Below are 19,505 nucleotides of genomic sequence, written 5' to 3' on the forward strand. Positions count from 1 at the left end.
TTACAGAGGTACTTAATGCTTCTAGGGACTGTACATGATCATTACAGAGGTACATAATGGGTCTAGTGAGTGTACCTCAACATTACAGAGGTAAATAATGGGCCCAGGGACTATACCTCAACATTACAGAGCTACATAATGGGTCTAGGGACTGTACCTCAATATTACAGAGGTGCAAAATGGGGCCAGGGACTGTACCTCAATATTACAGAGGTACATAATGGGTTCAGGGACTGTACCCCAACATTGCAGAGGTACATAATGGGTCCAGGGACTGTACATCAACATTTCACAGGCACATAATGGGTACAGGGACTGTACCTCAACATTACAGAGGCACATAATGGGTACAGGGACTGTACATCAACATTACAGAGGTACATAATGGGTCCAGGGACTGTACATCAACATTACAGAGGCACATAATGGGTCCAGGGACTGTACCTCAACATTACAGAGGCACATAATGGGTCCAGGGACTGTGCCTCAACATTACAGAGGTACATAATGGGTCCAGGAACTGTACCTAAACATTACAGAGGTACATAATGGGTCCAGGAACTGTACCTCAACATTACAGAGATACATAATGGGTCCAGGGACTGTACCTCAACATTACAGAGGTACATAATGAGTCCAGGGGCTGTACCTCAACATTACAGACGTACATAATGGGTCCAGGGACTGTTCCTCAACATTACAGAGGTACATAATGGACCCAGGGACTGTATCTTATCATTACAGAGGCACATAATGGACCCAGGGACTGTATCTCAACATTACAGAGGTACATAATGGACCCAGGGACTGTATCTCAACATTACAGAGGCACATAATGGACCCAGGGACTGTATCTCAGCATTACAGAGGTGCATAATGGACACAGGGACTGTATCTCAACATTACAGAGGCACATAATGGACCCAGTGACTGTACCTCAACATTACAGAGCTACATAATGGGTCTAGGGACTGTACCTCAACATTACAGAGGTACATAATGGGCTCAGGGACTGTACCTCAACATTACAGAGGTACATAATGGGTCCAGGGACTGTACCTCAGCATTACAGAGGTACATAATGGGTCCAGGGACTGTACCTCAACATTACAGAGGTACATAATGGGTCCAGGGACTGTACCTCAACATTACAGAGGCACATAATGGGTCCAGGGACTGTACCTCAACATTACAGAGGTACATAATGGGTCCAGGGACTGTTCCTCAACATTACAGAGGCACATAATGGGTCCAGAGACTGTACCTCAACATTACAGAGGTACATAATGGGTCCAGGGACTGTACCTCAACATTACAGAGGTACATAATGGGTCCAGGGACTGTATCTCAACATTACAGAGGTACATAATGGGTCCAGGGACTGTTCCTCAACATTACAGAGGCACATAATGGGTCCAGGGACTGTACCTCAACATTACAGAGGTACACAATGGGTTCAGGGACTGTTCCTCAGCATTACAGAGGTACATAATGGGTCCAGGGACTGTACCTCAACATTACAGAGGTACATAATGGGTCCAGGGACTGTTCCTCAGCATTACAGAGGTACATAATGGGTCCAGGGACTGTACCTCAACATTACAGAGGTACATAATGGGTCCAGGGACTGTTCCTCAACATTACAGAGGTACATAATGGGTCCAGGGACTGTACCTCAACATTACAGAGGTACATAATGGGTCCAGGGACTGTATCTCAACATTACAGAGGTACATAATGGGTCCAGGGACTGTTCCTCAACATTACAGAGGCACATAATGGGTCCAGGGACTGTACCTCAACATTACAGAGGTACACAATGGGTTCAGGGACTGTTCCTCAGCATTACAGAGGTACATAATGGGTCCAGGGACTGTACCTCAACATTACAGAGGTACATAATGGGTCCAGGGACTGTTCCTCAGCATTACAGAGGTACATAATGGGTCCAGGAACTGTACCTCAACGTTACAGAGGTACATAATGGGTCCAGGGACTGTTCCTCAGCATTACAGAGGTACATAATGGGTCCAGGAACTGTACCTCAACATTACAGAGGTACATAATGGACCCAGGGACTGTACCTCAACATTACAGAGGTACATAATGGACCCAGGGACTGTACCTCAACATTACAGAGGTACATAATGGACCCAGGGACTGTACCTCAACATTACAGAGGTACATAATGGACCCAGGGACTGTACCTCAACATTACAGAGGTACATAATGGACCCAGGGACTGTACCTCAACATTACAGAGGTACATAATGGACCCAGGGACTGTACCTCAACATTACAGAGGTACATAATGGACCCAGGGACTGTACCTCAACATTACAGAGGTACATAATGGTGATGAGTTATTTATTCAGACATGAATCCTGTCACAAAAATATTACACAGTATTTTAGTAAGAAATAATTGAATTTAAGGCAGTTTCAGTGATTATGTATTATTTGCAAGAAGCAAAGTCTGTGTATTATTTTAGATTAGTTGGTCATATGCCACTGTGGGTGAAATACAGGTTAATGGGGAGCAGCGGATAATGTTAATGTTTACTGGGAGATATTAGCGTGTATGTAGGTAGTGCTGGGTATGTTTGGTGCTTATGTGGTTGGATATATTGATAGGTGAGTGATGGCGTCACCTAGGTCACCCCTCATTCACCTGATACTGCCCACCCTTCCTGCCTGCCCACCTGCCAGCCTGCCCATCCTTCCATTAATATTATTATTATTATTATTATTATTATTATTATTATTATTATTATTATTATTGTTACCATTAGCCGGACTTGAGTCCTGGAGGTAGAAAGTACAATGTTTGCACTTTGAAGGAGGAGTATGGGATACATACTGTTTAGAGTGACATCTAAAGTGTCGTATCTTCGTGCCTCTGACAAGACAGTTATAGTGTGTCTTACGGTGCAAGTGTTGCTTTTCTCGAATCACCTCGGTGGGAGACTGCCAGCGTGTTAAAAAGTTAATAATAATTGTAGTATTAATAATGATGATGATGATAATAATAATAATAACAATAATAATAATAATAATAATAATAATAATAATAATAATAATAATAATAATAATAATAATAATAATAATAATAATAATGTTTCAAGATTCAACAATCTATCTATCGTACAGTAAATTTACCATATAATCACTGAGGAATAGGACAAGAGTAAATACAGTGTATATACCCCTGAAGTGCATGTCTTTCAGTATATACACCCTTGAAGTACATGTTTATAAGTGTATATACCTGTGAGGTGCATATTTGTCAGTGTATATCCTATGAGAGTTTATTTTAATCGCTTCTTTAGGGCATTAAAGTGACCCTGACTGGTAGTGAACAGGTCACTCGCAGCCTTAATGACCTTACTGTAGTAAGATAAACTTTAAATCTCATTAGCCAACCAACTTACGATATGATAACCATATACAGGACCATAACAGAGCATGACAAATTAGATGAACAATGAGACACGGGGGGAAAAAGGCATGCGGAAAGGATACTAGAAAAATGTCACAAAAAATGACGAATTGAACACTGGGAACGAGACACCACCAACATAACTCTGGTGTTGTAGCTACGAACACTGGGAACGAGACACCACCAACATAACTCTGGTGTTGTAGCTAGGAACACTGGGAACGATACACCACCAACATAACTCTGGTGTTGTAGCTACGAACACTGGGAACGAGACACCACCAACATAACTCTGGTGTTGTAGCTAGGAACACTGGGAACGAGACAACACCAACATAACTCTGGTGTTGTAGCTAGGAACACTGGGAACGATACACCACCAACATAACTCTGGTGTTGTAGCTACGAACACTGGGAACGAGACACCACCAACATAACTCTGGTGTTGTAGCTACGAACACTGGGAACGAGACACCACCAACATAACTCTGGTGTTGTAGCTACGAACACTGGGAACGAGGCACCACCAACATAACTCTGGTGTTGTAGCTACGAACACTGGGAACGAGACACCACCAACATAACTCTGGTGTTGTAGCTACGAACACTGGGAACGAGACACCACTAACATAACTCTGGTGTTGCAGCTACGAACACTGGGAACGAGACACCACCAACATAACTCTGGTGTTGTAGCTACGAACACTGGGAACGAGACACCACCAACATAACTCTGGTGTTGTAGCTACGAACACTGGGAACGAGATACCACCAACATAACTCTGGTGTTGTAGCTACGAACACTGGGAACGAGACACCACCAACATAACTCTGGTGTTGTAGCTACGAACACTGGGAACGAGAAACCACCAACATAACTCTGGTGTTGTAGCTACAAACACTGGGAACGAGACACCACCAACATAACTCTGGTGTTGTAGCTACGAACACTGGGAACGAGACACCACCAACATAACTCTGGTGTTGTAGCTACGAACACTGGGAACGATACACCACCAACATAACTCTGGTGTTGTAGCTACGAACACTGGGAACGAGACACCACCAACATAACTCTGGTGTTGTAGCTACGAACACTGGGAACGAGACACCACCAACATAACTCTGGTGTTGTAGCTACGAACACTGGGAACGAGACACCACCAACATAACTCTGGTGTTGTAGCTACGAACACTGGGAACGAGACACCACCAACATAACTCTGGTGTTGTAGCTACGAACACTGGGAACGAGACACCACCAACATAACTCTGGTGTTGTAGCTACGAACACTGGGAACGAGACACCACCAACATAACTCTGGTGTTGTAGCTACGAACACTGGGAACGAGACACCACCAACATAACTCTGGTGTTGTAGCTACGAACACTGGGAACGAGACACCACCAACATAACTCTGGTGTTGTAGCTACGAACACTGGGAACGAGACACCACCAACATAACTCTGGTGTTGTAGCTACGAACACTGGGAACGAGACACCACCAACATAACTCTGGTGTTGTAGCTACGAACACTGGGAACGAGACACCACCAACATAACTCTGGTGTTGTAGCTACGAACACTGGGAACGAGACACCACCAACATAACTCTGGTGTTGTAGCTACGAACACTGGGAACGAGACACCACCAACATAACTCTGGTGTTGTAGCTACGAACACTGGGAACGAGACACCACCAACATAACTCTGGTGTTGTAGCTACGAACACTGGGAACGAGACACCACCAACATAACTCTGGTGTTGTAGCTACGAACACTGGGAACGAGACACCACCAACATAACTCTGGTGTTGTAGCTACGAACACTGGGAACGAGACACCACCAACATAACTCTGGTGTTGTAGCTACGAACACTGGGAACGAGACACCACCAACATAACTCTGGTGTTGTAGCTACGAACACTGGGAACGAGACACCACCAACATAACTCTGGTGTTGTAGCTACGAACACTGGGAACGAGACACCACCAACATAACTCTGGTGTTGTAGCTACGAACACTGGGAACGAGACACCACCAACATAACTCTGGTGTTGTAGCTACGAACACTGGGAACGAGACACCACCAACATAACTCTGGTGTTGTAGCTACGAACACTGGGAACGAGACACCACCAACATAACTCTGGTGTTGTAGCTACGAACACTGGGAACGAGACACCACCAACATAACTCTGGTGTTGTAGCTACGAACACTGGGAACGAGACACCACCAACATAACTCTGGTGTTGTAGCTACGAACACTGGGAACGAGACACCACCAACATAACTCTGGTGTTGTAGCTACGAACACTGGGAACGAGACACCACCAACATAACTCTGGTGTTGTAGCTACGAACACTGGGAACGAGGCACCACCAACATAACTCTGGTGTTGTAGCTACGAACACTGGGAACGAGGCACCACCAACATAACTCTGGTGTTGTAGCTACGAACACTGGGAACGAGGCACCACCAACATAACTCTGGTGTTGTAGCTACGAACACTGGGAACGAGACACCACCAACATAACTCTGGTGTTGTAGCTACGAACACTGGGAACGAGACACCACCAACATAACTCTGGTGTTGTAGCTACGAACACTGGGAACGAGACACCACCAACATAACTCTGGTGTTGTAGCTACGAACACTGGGAACGAGACACCACCAACATAACTCTGGTGTTGTAGCTACGAACACTGGGAACGAGACACCACCAACATAACTCTGGTGTTGTAGCTACGAACACTGGGAACGAGACACCACCAACATAACTCTGGTGTTGTAGCTACGAACACTGGGAACGAGACACCACCAACATAACTCTGGTGTTGTAGCTACGAACACTGGGAACGAGACACCACCAACATAACTCTGGTGTTGTAGCTACGAACACTGGGAACGAGACACCACCAACATAACTCTGGTGTTGTAGCTACGAACACTGGGAACGAGACACCACCAACATAACTCTGGTGTTGTAGCTACGAACACTGGGAACGAGACACCACCAACATAACTCTGGTGTTGTAGCTACGAACACTGGGAACGAGACACCACCAACATAACTCTGGTGTTGTAGCTACGAACACTGGGAACGAGACACCACCAACATAACTCTGGTGTTGTAGCTACGAACACTGGGAACGAGACACCACCAACATAACTCTGGTGTTGTAGCTACGAACACTGGGAACGAGACACCACCAACATAACTCTGGTGTTGTAGCTACGAACACTGGGAACGAGACACCACCAACATAACTCTGGTGTTGTAGCTACGAACACTGGGAACGAGACACCACCAACATAACTCTGGTGTTGTAGCTACGAACACTGGGAACGAGACACCACCAACATAACTCTGGTGTTGTAGCTACGAACACTGGGAACGAGACACCACCAACATAACTCTGGTGTTGTAGCTACGAACACTGGGAACGAGACACCACCAACATAACTCTGGTGTTGTAGCTACGAACACTGGGAACGAGACACCACCAACATAACTCTGGTGTTGTAGCTACGAACACTGGGAACGAGACACCACCAACATAACTCTGGTGTTGTAGCTACGAACACTGGGAACGAGACACCACCAACATAACTCTGGTGTTGTAGCTACGAACACTGGGAACGAGACACCACCAACATAACTCTGGTGTTGTAGCTACGAACACTGGGAACGAGACACCACCAACATAACTCTGGTGTTGTAGCTACGAACACTGGGAACGAGACACCACCAACATAACTCTGGTGTTGTAGCTACGAACACTGGGAACGAGACACCACCAACATAACTCTGGTGTTGTAGCTACGAACACTGGGAACGAGACACCACCAACATAACTCTGGTGTTGTAGCTACGAACACTGGGAACGAGACACCACCAACATAACTCTGGTGTTGTAGCTACGAACACTGGGAACGAGACACCACCAACATAACTCTGGTGTTGTAGCTACGAACACTGGGAACGAGACACCACCAACATAACTCTGGTGTTGTAGCTACGAACACTGGGAACGAGACACCACCAACATAACTCTGGTGTTGTAGCTACGAACACTGGGAACGAGACACCACCAACATAACTCTGGTGTTGTAGCTACGAACACTGGGAACGAGACACCACCAACATAACTCTGGTGTTGTAGCTACGAACACTGGGAACGAGACACCACCAACATAACTCTGGTGTTGTAGCTACGAACACTGGGAACGAGACACCACCAACATAACTCTGGTGTTGTAGCTACAAACACTGGGAACGAGACACCACCAACATAACTCTGGTGTAGCTACGAACACTGAGAACGAGACACCACCAACATAGTAGCTACGACAACTGGGAACGAGACACCACCAACATAACTCTGGTGTTGTAGCTACGAACACTGGGAACGAGACACCACCAACATAACTCTGGTGTTGTAGCTACGAACACTGGGAACGAGACACCACCAACATAACTCTGGTGTTGTAGCTACGAACACTGGGAACGAGACACCACCAACATAACTCTGGTGTTGTAGCTACGAACACTGGGAAGGAGACACCACCAACATAACTCTGGTGTTGTAGCTACGAACACTGGGAACGAGACACCACCAACATAACTCTGGTGTTGTAGCTGCGAACACTGGGAACGAGGCACCACCAACATAACTCGGGTGTAGCTACGAACACTGGGAACGAGACACCACCAACATAACTCTGGTGTTGTAGCTACGAACACTGGGAACGAGACACCACCAACATAACTCTGGTGTTGTAGCTACGAACACTGGGAACGAGACACCACCAACATAACTCTGGTGTTGTAGCTACGAACACTGGGAACGAGACACCACCAACATAACTCTGGTGTTGCAGCTACGAACACTGGGAACGAGACACCACCAACATAACTCTGGTGTTGTAGCTACAAACACTGGGAACGAGACACCACCAACATAACTCTGGTGTTGTAGCTACGAACACTGGGAACGAGACACCACCAACATAACTCTGGTGTTGTAGCTACGAACACTGGGAACGAGACACCACCAACATAACTCTGGTGTTGTAGCTACGAACACTGGGAACGAGACACCACCAACATAACTCTGGTGTTGTAGCTACGAACACTGGGAACGAGACACCACCAACATAACTCTGGTGTTGTAGCTACGAACACTGGGAACGAGACACCACCAACATAACTCTGGTGTTGTAGCTACGAACACTGGGAACGAGACACCACCAACATGACTCTGGTGTTGTAGCTACGAACACTGGGAACGAGGCACCACCAACATAACTCCGGTGTTGTAGCTACGAACACTGGGAACGAGACACCACCAACATAACTCTGGTGTTGTAGCTACGAACACTGGGAACGAGACACCACTAATATAACTCCGGTGTTGCAGCTACGAACACTGGAAACGAGACACCACCAACATAACTCTGGTGTTGTAGCTACGAACACTGGGAACGAGACACCACCAACATAACTCTGGTGTTGTAGCTACGAACACTGGGAACGAGACACCACCAACATAACTCTGGTGTTGTAGCTACGAACACTGGGAACGAGACACCACCAATATAACTCTGGTGTTGTAGCTACGAACCAGCAACATAACTCCGCCACTGTAACTGTAGGCGATACACCCTATCATTGCTCTACTTCTGTGGCTACATAGATCAAGTGGGTCTGTGAGAGGAAAACTCTCACCGGGTCCAGAGACTCCTGAAACAGCCTCAAGGAAACCACTGAAGGAATGGAGGAATTATTCTCGGGGGAAGTATTGAAGACACGCTCAGAACTTCCTTAATTATTCCGATACGGCCATTGTTGTTCAGAAGTGCCTCTAAAATACCGAGTCGTCTCATAATGCTGCGGTTTGAACTTCTGAGCTTCCACAGTGATTTTAGGCCAACAGGCCCTGAGGCCAGAACAATCTGTTCCTGCAGTTGTCCATTTCGAGAACTCTCTGTTAGTAAAAAGTATCATTTAAAGTGTTCACTACAAGAGCTGAGTAACACAGGAACTTTAAAAGAATTTTGTGTTGCTGTCACTGCTGTCGCTGCTGTTATTATTGCTGCTGCTGTTGTTGTTATTGCCGCTTCTACTTCTGATTTTGTTGTTGCTGTTGCTTACGTTGCTTTTGCTGATGTTGTTGCTTTTTGTCAGTGCTGTTGCTGCTGCAGTTGATTTTGCTGTGCTGTTGATATTATTGTTGTTCCTGATGCTGCTTTCAGCTGTTTCTGCTCCAACCTTCCTTGCTTTTGCTGTAACTGCAATTGCTACCGATGCTGCTGCCTATGCTTCTTCTGCTAAGACCGATGTTGCTGTTCCTAATGCTGCTGCTTCTGCTGTTGCTACCGCTGCTGCTCCTATTACTGGATCATTCTTAAGAGTCATCGTTGCATAGTAGTAGTAGTAGTAGTAGTAGTAGTAGTAGTAGTAGTAGTAGTAGTAGTAGTAGTAGTAGTAGTAGTAGTAGTAGTAGTAGTAGTAGTAGGGAAAATGCGAGAGGGAGAATAACGGAATTGCGGACTATGGATATTCTTCGTACCTGTGGCCCAAAACACCTTCAGTGTGTGTGGATGGAAAAACACATGAAAATTAATTGTTTAGATAGCAGGAGAGAGAGAATGGCTATTGATCTTACAGACAGCAGACAGAATCAGATAGGCCATTGATCATGTGGACGACAGACAAACCCGACAGCACATGAACTGTACAGACGGCAGACGTAGGCAGACAGCTCACTGATAGTACAGGCCACAGACGGAACCAGAGAGGTCAAGAGACACTCAGAAAATATTCAGACTGGGAGGTTACTGAGTTAGTTTACGAGGCAAGTAGACAGGAAGATCACTGAGAAAGGTAGACAGGAAGGTTCTTGAGACAGGTAGACAGGAAGGTCACTGAGACAGGTAGAGAGGAAGGTCACTGAGACAGGTAGACAGAAGCGAGATCGAGAACAGTACTCGCGTCACACGAAGCCATACTGTAGCGTTCCCCTTCATAGGTGTATTGTGTTTCTCCTCGTTGACACGTGTGTGTGTGTGTGTGTGTGTGTGTGTGTGTGTGTGTGTGTGTGTGTGTGTGTGTGTGTGTGTGTGTGTGTGTGTGTGTGTGTGTGTGTGTGTGTGTGTGTGTGTGTGTGTGTGTGTGTGTGTGTGTGTGTGTGTGTGTGTGTGTGTGTGTGTGTGTGTGTGTGTTCAGTTAAGCTTGCACGGGTAGAATTATAAAGAACACAAAGGCACAATACCGTGACTGGAACAATACACAAATAACCCGCACATTGGGGACAGAAGTTTACAACGACGTTTCTGTCCGACCTGAACCATTTACAAAGTCACACTGAAGAGTTATAGCTCTCATTCCCTCCTGAGCTGCAAGTTTATTGTGCACCTCTGCTCATCCTGTCAGTGATAACTCAAAAAATATTACAAAAGGTTACAAAGGCTTTTATCAAATAACATTCAGGTATACAATTATAACTTTGAAAATTACAAAGCTGAAGAGGTCTCAGCTGTAGCCCGAAATATACCATTTGTCTTAGTTACTTTTCTCAGTCGGTGGGTTTACATTTCATTGTCCAATACAGTATTGTACTTTTCCATCCTTAACTCGACTATACACCCTCGCCTTTAAAAGAAAATAATGGACTCAGTGTTTGTTTTGTGTGATTCTTGTAGGATTATTAGGGTCTTCGATCCCTTCATGGAGGAGTCATATGTGGTGTCATCTAGCAAAGGGATTCTCTTAGTTTTCCTATATGTCCTTGCCTGCTGTCTTTATTCCTTATCCTTAGGGGATTCTTTTGTGTTCTTCTCAGTTATTGTTTCCTTAGGGTAGGCGGCTTGACTTCTCGCTTCACCTACACCCTTCTTGAAGTCCACGTACACATTTTGTTGTTCCAATTTGTTTTTTCTGTCGGAATATTCTGTTGTATTTAAGGCTCCAGGTAAATTTCCTTTATTCATTTGTTATAACCTTTATCTAATGCCTTGGACCTCAGCTTTCTTTATCTAAGCTTTTGTTTTCTCTCGGTCCTCCTCGAAGACCGAGGTGGACGGGGACGGGATTTTTCTGTGTTCTGGCTGTGTACATACGTCCTCCTCATCACTAAGATAACGTAAAGTAACGGTTTGACAAATCTCCTGGAGAGCGAAACGTTGCCACAATAAAATGTCACATTAGTTGCACTTGTGTCCTTTTGCTTTACATCACTAAGATACTCGTCACATCCCTGAAGTGACTGTTCCATCGAGACGGAGCTCTAAACACTTATTTTAAGAGGCTGTGACTTGTTCATGACCTCTCTATGACCATGACCTGCTTTCGATTCAAAGTGGTACTCTTTACCAAGTTGCAGAAAAGTACCGAGACCTGTCACTTGAATTAACAGAAAGGACGGACACCTGTGTAAAATTTAGTTGCAGGAAACATTTCGCCAGTAGCGGCTTCACCTGATAAAGCCACTACTGGCGAAACGTTTCATTTAATAAATGTCCTGAACTGTACACAAGTGTCCTTTTCCAAAGCCTGTGTGTTACCTTACCACTTACAACCGCATGAGAGTCCACTTACAAGGTTGAAGTCTCGTCTTGTCTTGTGTTTGATCTTCACATTCACGTATAAATATGATCTTACCTTTGCTCAGTTCGTTTATTTTTTTGTGTGTGTGTTGTTTTTCATTAAGGTTGACATTGTTTAATAAAGTTTCGTTAAATTTGTAACTCGATTCATTTAATATATATTTTTTTTTATACTGGTTTAATTTTCCATATTATCTTCTGCAGGGAAAACTAACAGCTGTCCTTCCCTCCCTTCCTCCACAATCTTTATCGCATTATCTTGCTCCTCTCTTTTATCCTATGTTGCTTCTCCGTCATTCTATCGCCACCCTTTCTCACTGTATAAATAAATTATCTTGTCACTTGCCCTTCGCTATTTCAATTCAACTTGCCATACTAGGAGCTGTACAGAACAGGGATGGAAATCCTCAGCTCTAGATCTCTCGCACTCTCGTGCGTCGTCAGGAGCTATGCAATGTTGCAAGATAGCAACAGAGAGGAGGGGGAAACTGTGTGAGGCAAGGAAGAAGGCATCACCAAGCGGCCCATGACACAACTTTATCATGGATGTTGCCTCATCTGTCTCGCCTCAGATAATTTTTCCCTTCTATCTGTTGCTATCTTGCAACATTGCATAGCTCCTGACGACGCATGAGAGTGCGAGAGATCTAGAGCTAAGGACTTCCATCCCCATGTGGCTTGTTTTGCATTAAGATTGCCTGTTTGCAGTTGTATTGCATCAGGAGCTGCAGAGCCATCCCACCACTCCACACACTCTACATAACATTGTCTCTGCACACTGATCTCAGATTCGATATTTGCAACGTCTAAAACATCTGGTGAGTGCAGGGAACACCCGTCTCTCTCACCCACACACCAGCGTCACAACCACTACACTACCACAGTTTGCAAGGGCAAGTCTCTACTCAGACAACGTGTTGCTCAGTGTAGAACTGTACTATCATGTTGCGTTGAAGACTTACACTGAGCGAATTACTGTCAGTATAAACATCTGTGATACAATCACTTTCCATCATTCTTGTCAGTGTTGTTTCTTGATCATCTCAGACGTTACACACACTCAACTTTTTTATTCATTAATAAACTTTTTTTTTTTTTTTACAGATTTCTCAACTCTGCTGCATCAAGTATCACACACACACACACACACACACACACACACACACACACACACACACACACACACACACACACACACACACACACACACACACACATAGACCCATATTGGAGTATGCGGCACCAGTTTGGAACCCACACCTAGCCAAGCATGTAAAGAAACTAGAGAAAGTGCAAAGGTTTGCAACAAGACTAGTCCCAGAGCTAAGAGGTATGTTCTATGAGGAGAGGTTAAGGGAAATCAACCTGACGACACTGGAGGACAGGAGAGATAGGGGGGACATGATAACGACTTACAAAATACTGAGAGGAATTGACAAGGTGGACAAAGACAGGATGTTCCAGAGACTGGACACAGCAACAAGGGGACACAGTTGGAAGTTGAAGACACAGATGAATCAAAGGGATGTTAGGAAGTATTTCTTCAGCCACAGAGTAGTCAGGAAGTGGAATAGTTTGGGAAGCGATGTAGTGGAGTCAGGATCCATACATAGCTTTAAGCAGAGGTACGATAAAGCTCATGGTTCAGGGAGAGTGACCTAGTAGCGACCAGTGAAGAGGCGGGGCCAGGAGCTTGGACTCGACCTTTGCAACCTCAACTAGGTGAGTACACACACACACACACACACACACACACACACGGATGCCTTGACGATGTTTCGTCCAAACAAACCGAGATATTTTTGCCATGAGAATTTTCTTTTTCTCTGACGTTTCCCGACGTAATGTGACGCTTTTCTGTCTTATTGAGAGTCCGGTGATACTCTTCCGTTAAAAAAACTACTGTAAGGTTAACCTTTAATTTCCTTTCTCTTATTTTCATCTTTATTCCAGTCTAGCAACTCTCCCTCTTCTTTTTCGTTGCCTATTTTACCCATTCCTATGGGACAGTTTTATTCCTGTACACTCCGTATTTCTTATTTTTCTCTGATTACTTCCCTCATCCTCAGAGAAGACAATAAACGTACCTCAGGGAAAACTCAAGGTTCTCCCCGGAGCTGTTTGAATATTTTCTTCTCCTACCACCCCCTATATTATATATATATATATATATATATATATATATATATATATATATATATATATATATATATATATATATATATATATATATATATATATATATATATATATATATATATATATATATATATATATATATATATATATATATATATATATATATATATATATCTATATATATATATATATATATATATATATATATATATATATATATATATATATATATATATATATATATATATATATATATACATACCTGAAAATTTAGCATTATTAATAATGTTGACAAAGATTTTTTTTAATGAAATTAATTCATGTAATATTGTTGGGATTATCTGTAAGAGTTATTGTAAAATATATGAAAACGGTTGAGTGAGAAGTTGCAGGAGAGTTGACTGTGATGTTGCAGGAGAGTTGACTGTGATGTTGCAGGAGAGTTGACTGTGATGTTGCAGGAGAGTTGACTGTGATGTTGCAGGAGAGTTGACTGTGATGTTGCAGGAGAGTTGAATGTGATGTTGCAGGAGAGTTGACTGTGATGTCGCAGGAGAGTTGAATGTGATGTTGCACTGTGATGTTGCAGGAGAGTTGACTGTGATGCTGCAGGAGAGTTGACTGTGATGTTGCAGGAGAGTTGAATGTGATGTTGCAGGAGAGTTGACTGTGATGCTGCAGGAGAGTTGACTGTGATGTTGCAGGAGAGTTGAATGTGATGTTGCAGGAGAGTTGACTGTGATGTTGCAGGAGAGTTGAATGTGATGTTGCAGGAGAGTTGAATGTGATGTTGCAGGAGAGTTGACTGTGATGCTGCAGGAGAGTTGAATGTGATGTTGCAGGACAGTTGATTGTGATGTTGCAGGAGAGTTGACTGTGATGTTGCAGGAGAGTTGACTGTGATGTTGCAGGAGAGTTGACTGTGATGCTGCAGGAGAGTTGAATGTGATGTTGCAGGAGAGTTGAATGTGATGTTGCAGGAGAGTTGACTGTGATGTTGCAGGAGAGTTGACTGTGATGTTGCAGGAGAGTTGACTGTGATGTCGCAAGAAAGAGTTGACTGTGATGTTGCAGTGATGTTGCAGGAGAGTTGACTGTGATGTTGCAAGAAAGAGTTGACTGTGATGTTGCAAGAGAGTTAAGTGAGATTTTTCAAGAGTTGGCTGTGATGTTGCGACAGAGTTGACTGAGATGTTGCAAGAGAGTTTACTGAAATGTTGCAAGAGAGTTGACTGAAATGTTGCAAGAGAGTTGACTAAGATGTTGCAAGAGAGTTGACTGTGATGTTGCAGGAGAGTTGACTGTGATGTTGCAAGAAAGAGTTGACTGTGATGTTGCAAGAGAGTTAAGTGAGATTTTTCAAGAGTTGACTGTGATGTTGCGACAGAGTTGACTAAGATGTTGCAAGAGAATTAGCTGAGATGTTGCAAGAGAGTTTACTGAAATGTTGCAAGGTAATCAGCTGAGATGTTGCAAGGTAGTCAAGTGAGATGTTGCAAGGTAGTCAACTGAGAGGTTGCAAGGTAGTCAAGTGAGATGTTGCAAGGTAGTCAACTGAGAGGTTGCAAGGTAGTCAAGTGAGATGTTGCAAGGTAGTCAACTGAGAGGTTGCAAGGTAGTCAAGTGAGATGTTGCAAGAGAGTTGAATGAGATATTGCAAGAGAGGGTTAACTTATTTTACATAGAGATGACAAAGATGTTGCAAAAGAGAATTGACTAATATGTTGCAAGAGTTGATTGAAATGTTGTAAGAGAGAGTTACTACAATGTTGCAAGAGAGTTGACTGAAATGTTGCAAGAGTTGACTGAAATGTTGCAAGAATTGAGTGAAATGTTGCAAGAGAGAGTTGACTGAAATGTTGTAAGAATTCAGTGAAATATTGCAAGAGAGAGCGTTGACGTTGTTACCTTCCGACTGGTGGTGCAGTGAGGACACGGGGTGTGACGGTGAGTTAGTATTCCATGACACAGTGTCACCTGGTGAACACGGAGCACCTCCCTCAACACACCTCAAATGCTACTATACTGAACACACTACCAGCCACCGACCCCCCCTAACCTGCTGCACGCTAGGGGGGTCCTCGCCCCCTATCCAGCAGCTCATAGGTGGAGCCAGGGGGTCTGAGGCCACACCCACCGGGATAAATGGACCAATCCCCTGCTGCTTGGCGATGGAAACGGCCAATCAGCGTGTTGCTCCCCTCCCCGACTCCGCCCACCTCCAATGTTATTGTCCAGAGGGAGGTTGCCAGTTCACATTTATGAGAAATTATGATACAAGAGATAGAATTATTTTAGGCCTTGATGACTGGGTTATCCCAGTGAACTGTCGTTTCTGTGGGGTCGTACCACGACTACCTGCTGTCATTTAGCACTGGGAGTCTGTCGTTACTGGTTTATTGTGGCTTTCCCAATAGAAATAAGTCACTTCGACTTTTTTGGGTTATCCTAGGTAATCTACACATATACTGCTATGTAGGATAATTTATGTAACTATTTATGTGTACATGTACAGGAATAAACTTACTTATGCAGTCCCTGCTTTGTAGGAGGTCGGAGGTTCGAGCCTCGAGTGTGTCCCATATCCACACTGAATAAAATACCATAGATACGTCAACCTCATAGATGGTAGAAGTTAACAGTTATAATGGAACTCTTGGATTCATTCTCAATACGGATGTTGCTACAAACAAGGCTTAAGCTGTTGCTTTATCTTGTAACTAAATCTGGTTATTGCAACATTTGTTGTTCGAAAGAGGTATCTTCATGCTGGTGAAGGGTTCTTAATCCAAAACTTTGGAGCTACTCTCCCTTTCCTCGGATGTAACATGTCTGCAGGTTAGATAAGTGCATGTGTGTGGGTGGGTGGGTGTGAGTTTGACCTGACTAGCTTCTGCTGCTAGGTCAGATGCTGTGCTTCTTCATTAAGCCGGTAGGAAAATTGGGCCTGCCTCGCATGGGCCAGTAGGCATGCTGCAGTGTTCCTTCTATCTTACGTATTTATGTTCTTATCCCGTTCCCCAAGAGAGGATTCCAACCTGTAACGACTCATGTCCCAGCCAGGCCAAAATATCCTTTCTGCGGTACTCCAGGTACCTTGTAACATTGATATGAAACACACACACACACACACACACACACACACACACACACACACACACACACACACACACACACATACACACACACACTACGCAGCACCAGAATGGAACCCACACCTGAAATTAGAGAAAGTGCAAAGTTTTGCAACAAGGTTAGTTCCAGAGCTAAGGGGAATGTCCTATGAAGAAAGGTTAAGGGAAATCGGACTGACGACACTGGGGGACAGGAGGGTTAGGGGAGACATGATAACGACCTACAAAATACTGCGTGGAATAGACAAGGTGGACAAAGACAGGATATTCCAGAGATGGGACAAAGAAACAAGGGGTCACAATTGGAAGCTGAAGACTCAGATGAGTCAAAGAGATGTTAGGAAGTATTTCTTCAGCCACAGAGTTGTCATGAAGTGGAATAGTCTGGCAAGCGATGTAGTGGAAGCATGAACTATACATAGTTTTAAGACGAGGTATGATAAAGCTCGTGGAGCAGGGAGAGGGAGGACCCAGTAGCGGTCAGTGAAGAAGCTGAGTCCCGAACCCTGCAACCACAATTAAGTGAGCACAAACACACACACACAAGGGGTCACAATTGGAAGGGATGTTACATAAACAAACCAGTACTTTCCTATATCCTTCCTGAATCCGAATTTTTCCAACTTGAAACCATTGCTGAGAGTCCTGTCTTGGCTAGATATTTTTAGTACGCTGTTTATTTATTCCTGTTTTCCATTTATACACCTCAATCATATCCCCCTTAATTCTATGCCTTTCTAGAGAGTGCAGATTCAGGGCCCTCAGTCCATCCTCATAAGGAAGATTTCTGATACATGGGATCAACTTTATCATTCTCCTTTGTACGTTTTCCAGTGCATTTATATCCATTCTATAATACGGTGACCAGAACTGAGCAGCATAGTCTAAATGAGGTCTAACCAAGGATATATAGAGTTGACGAACAATCTGAGGACTCCTATTATTAATGATTCTTGATATGAAGCCAAGAATTCTGTAGCGTTATTGCGAACACTAATGCACTGTTGTCTTGGTTTTAGATTACTGCTAACCAGAACTCCTAAATCCTTCCGCAATCAGTAATATTAACATCTACATTATTTAGTTTATATGTGTCATGGTTATTTTCCTGTCCAATATTTAGAATTTTGCATTTGTCTATATTAAACTGCATCTGCCACTTCTCCGACCATTGCATCAGTCTATTCAAATCTTCCTGGAGTGCTCTAATGTCCTTCGTCAAAATGAATTCGACTCCCTATATTGGTGTCATCGGCAAACTTGCTTATGTCGCTATTTATTCCCTCACCTATGTCGTTTATGTAGATCGTGAACAACAAGGGGCCCAACACTGACCCCTGTGGAACACCGCTCGTGACGCTTCCTCATTTTGATTTCTCCCCATTTATGCAAACTCTCTGCTGCCTATTTGTCAACTATACCTCTGTCTAGGAAAAAAATTCTCCTCCTATTCCGTGTGCCTTAATTTTCCTCAATAGCCTCTGATGTAGAACTCTATCAAAAGCCTTACTGAAGTCCATATACACAATATCATATTCATTACCATGATCTACCTCCTCAAACACCGTAGTGAAAAAAGTTAAGAAATTCGTAAGGCAGGAACACCCTTTTGTAAAACCGTGCTGAGATTCGTTGATCAATTTATGCTTTTCAAGATGATTACGAATTGCTTCGGCAATTATTGATTCCATAAATTTTCTCACTATGGAGGTTAGGCTTATTGGTCTGTTAGGAAGTACTTCTTCAGTCACAGAGTTGTCAGGCAGTGGAATAGCCTAGAAAGTGACGTAGTGGAGGCGGGAACCATACATAGTTTTAAGACGAGGTTTGATAAAGCTCATGAAGCAGGGAGAGAGAGGACCTAGTAGCAAACAGTGAAAAGGAGGGGCCAGGAACTATGACTCGACCACTGCAACCACAAATAGGTGAGTATACACACACACACACACACACACACACACACACACACACACACACACACACACACACACACACACACACACACACACACACACACACAACTCCTGTTTTTATACGTGAGTTAATTTAAAGGTCGCTGATGTTTTCTTCTCCATAATTTTTTTTACAACAGTCAAAAAAATTATAATATTTTGTGTGTGGCTGCCTGGCGCCGACTCTGCCAAACCACCAAAATATCTGGGAATATTAATTATA

General features: G+C 43.9%; 1 protein-coding gene across 5 annotated transcripts in view; it reads right to left on the reverse strand.

Annotated features, from left to right (window-relative positions):
* LOC128696710 (protein glass-like) overlaps window positions 1–16,221 on the reverse strand; it is a 73,236-nt gene extending 57,015 nt beyond the window's left edge. For all 5 annotated transcript variants that reach the window (XM_070094578.1, XM_070094577.1, XM_053788080.2 and 2 more), the window contains exon 1: window positions 16,105–16,221. The gene's annotated coding sequence lies outside the window, so the exon portion shown is untranslated. The remainder of the gene's footprint in view (window positions 1–16,104) is intronic.
* Between the last annotated feature and the right edge of the window lie 3,284 nt (window positions 16,222–19,505).

The sequence above is a fragment of the Cherax quadricarinatus genome, chromosome 46 (genome assembly GCF_038502225.1).
Source record: "Cherax quadricarinatus isolate ZL_2023a chromosome 46, ASM3850222v1, whole genome shotgun sequence".
NCBI lineage: Eukaryota > Metazoa > Arthropoda > Malacostraca > Decapoda > Parastacidae > Cherax > Cherax quadricarinatus.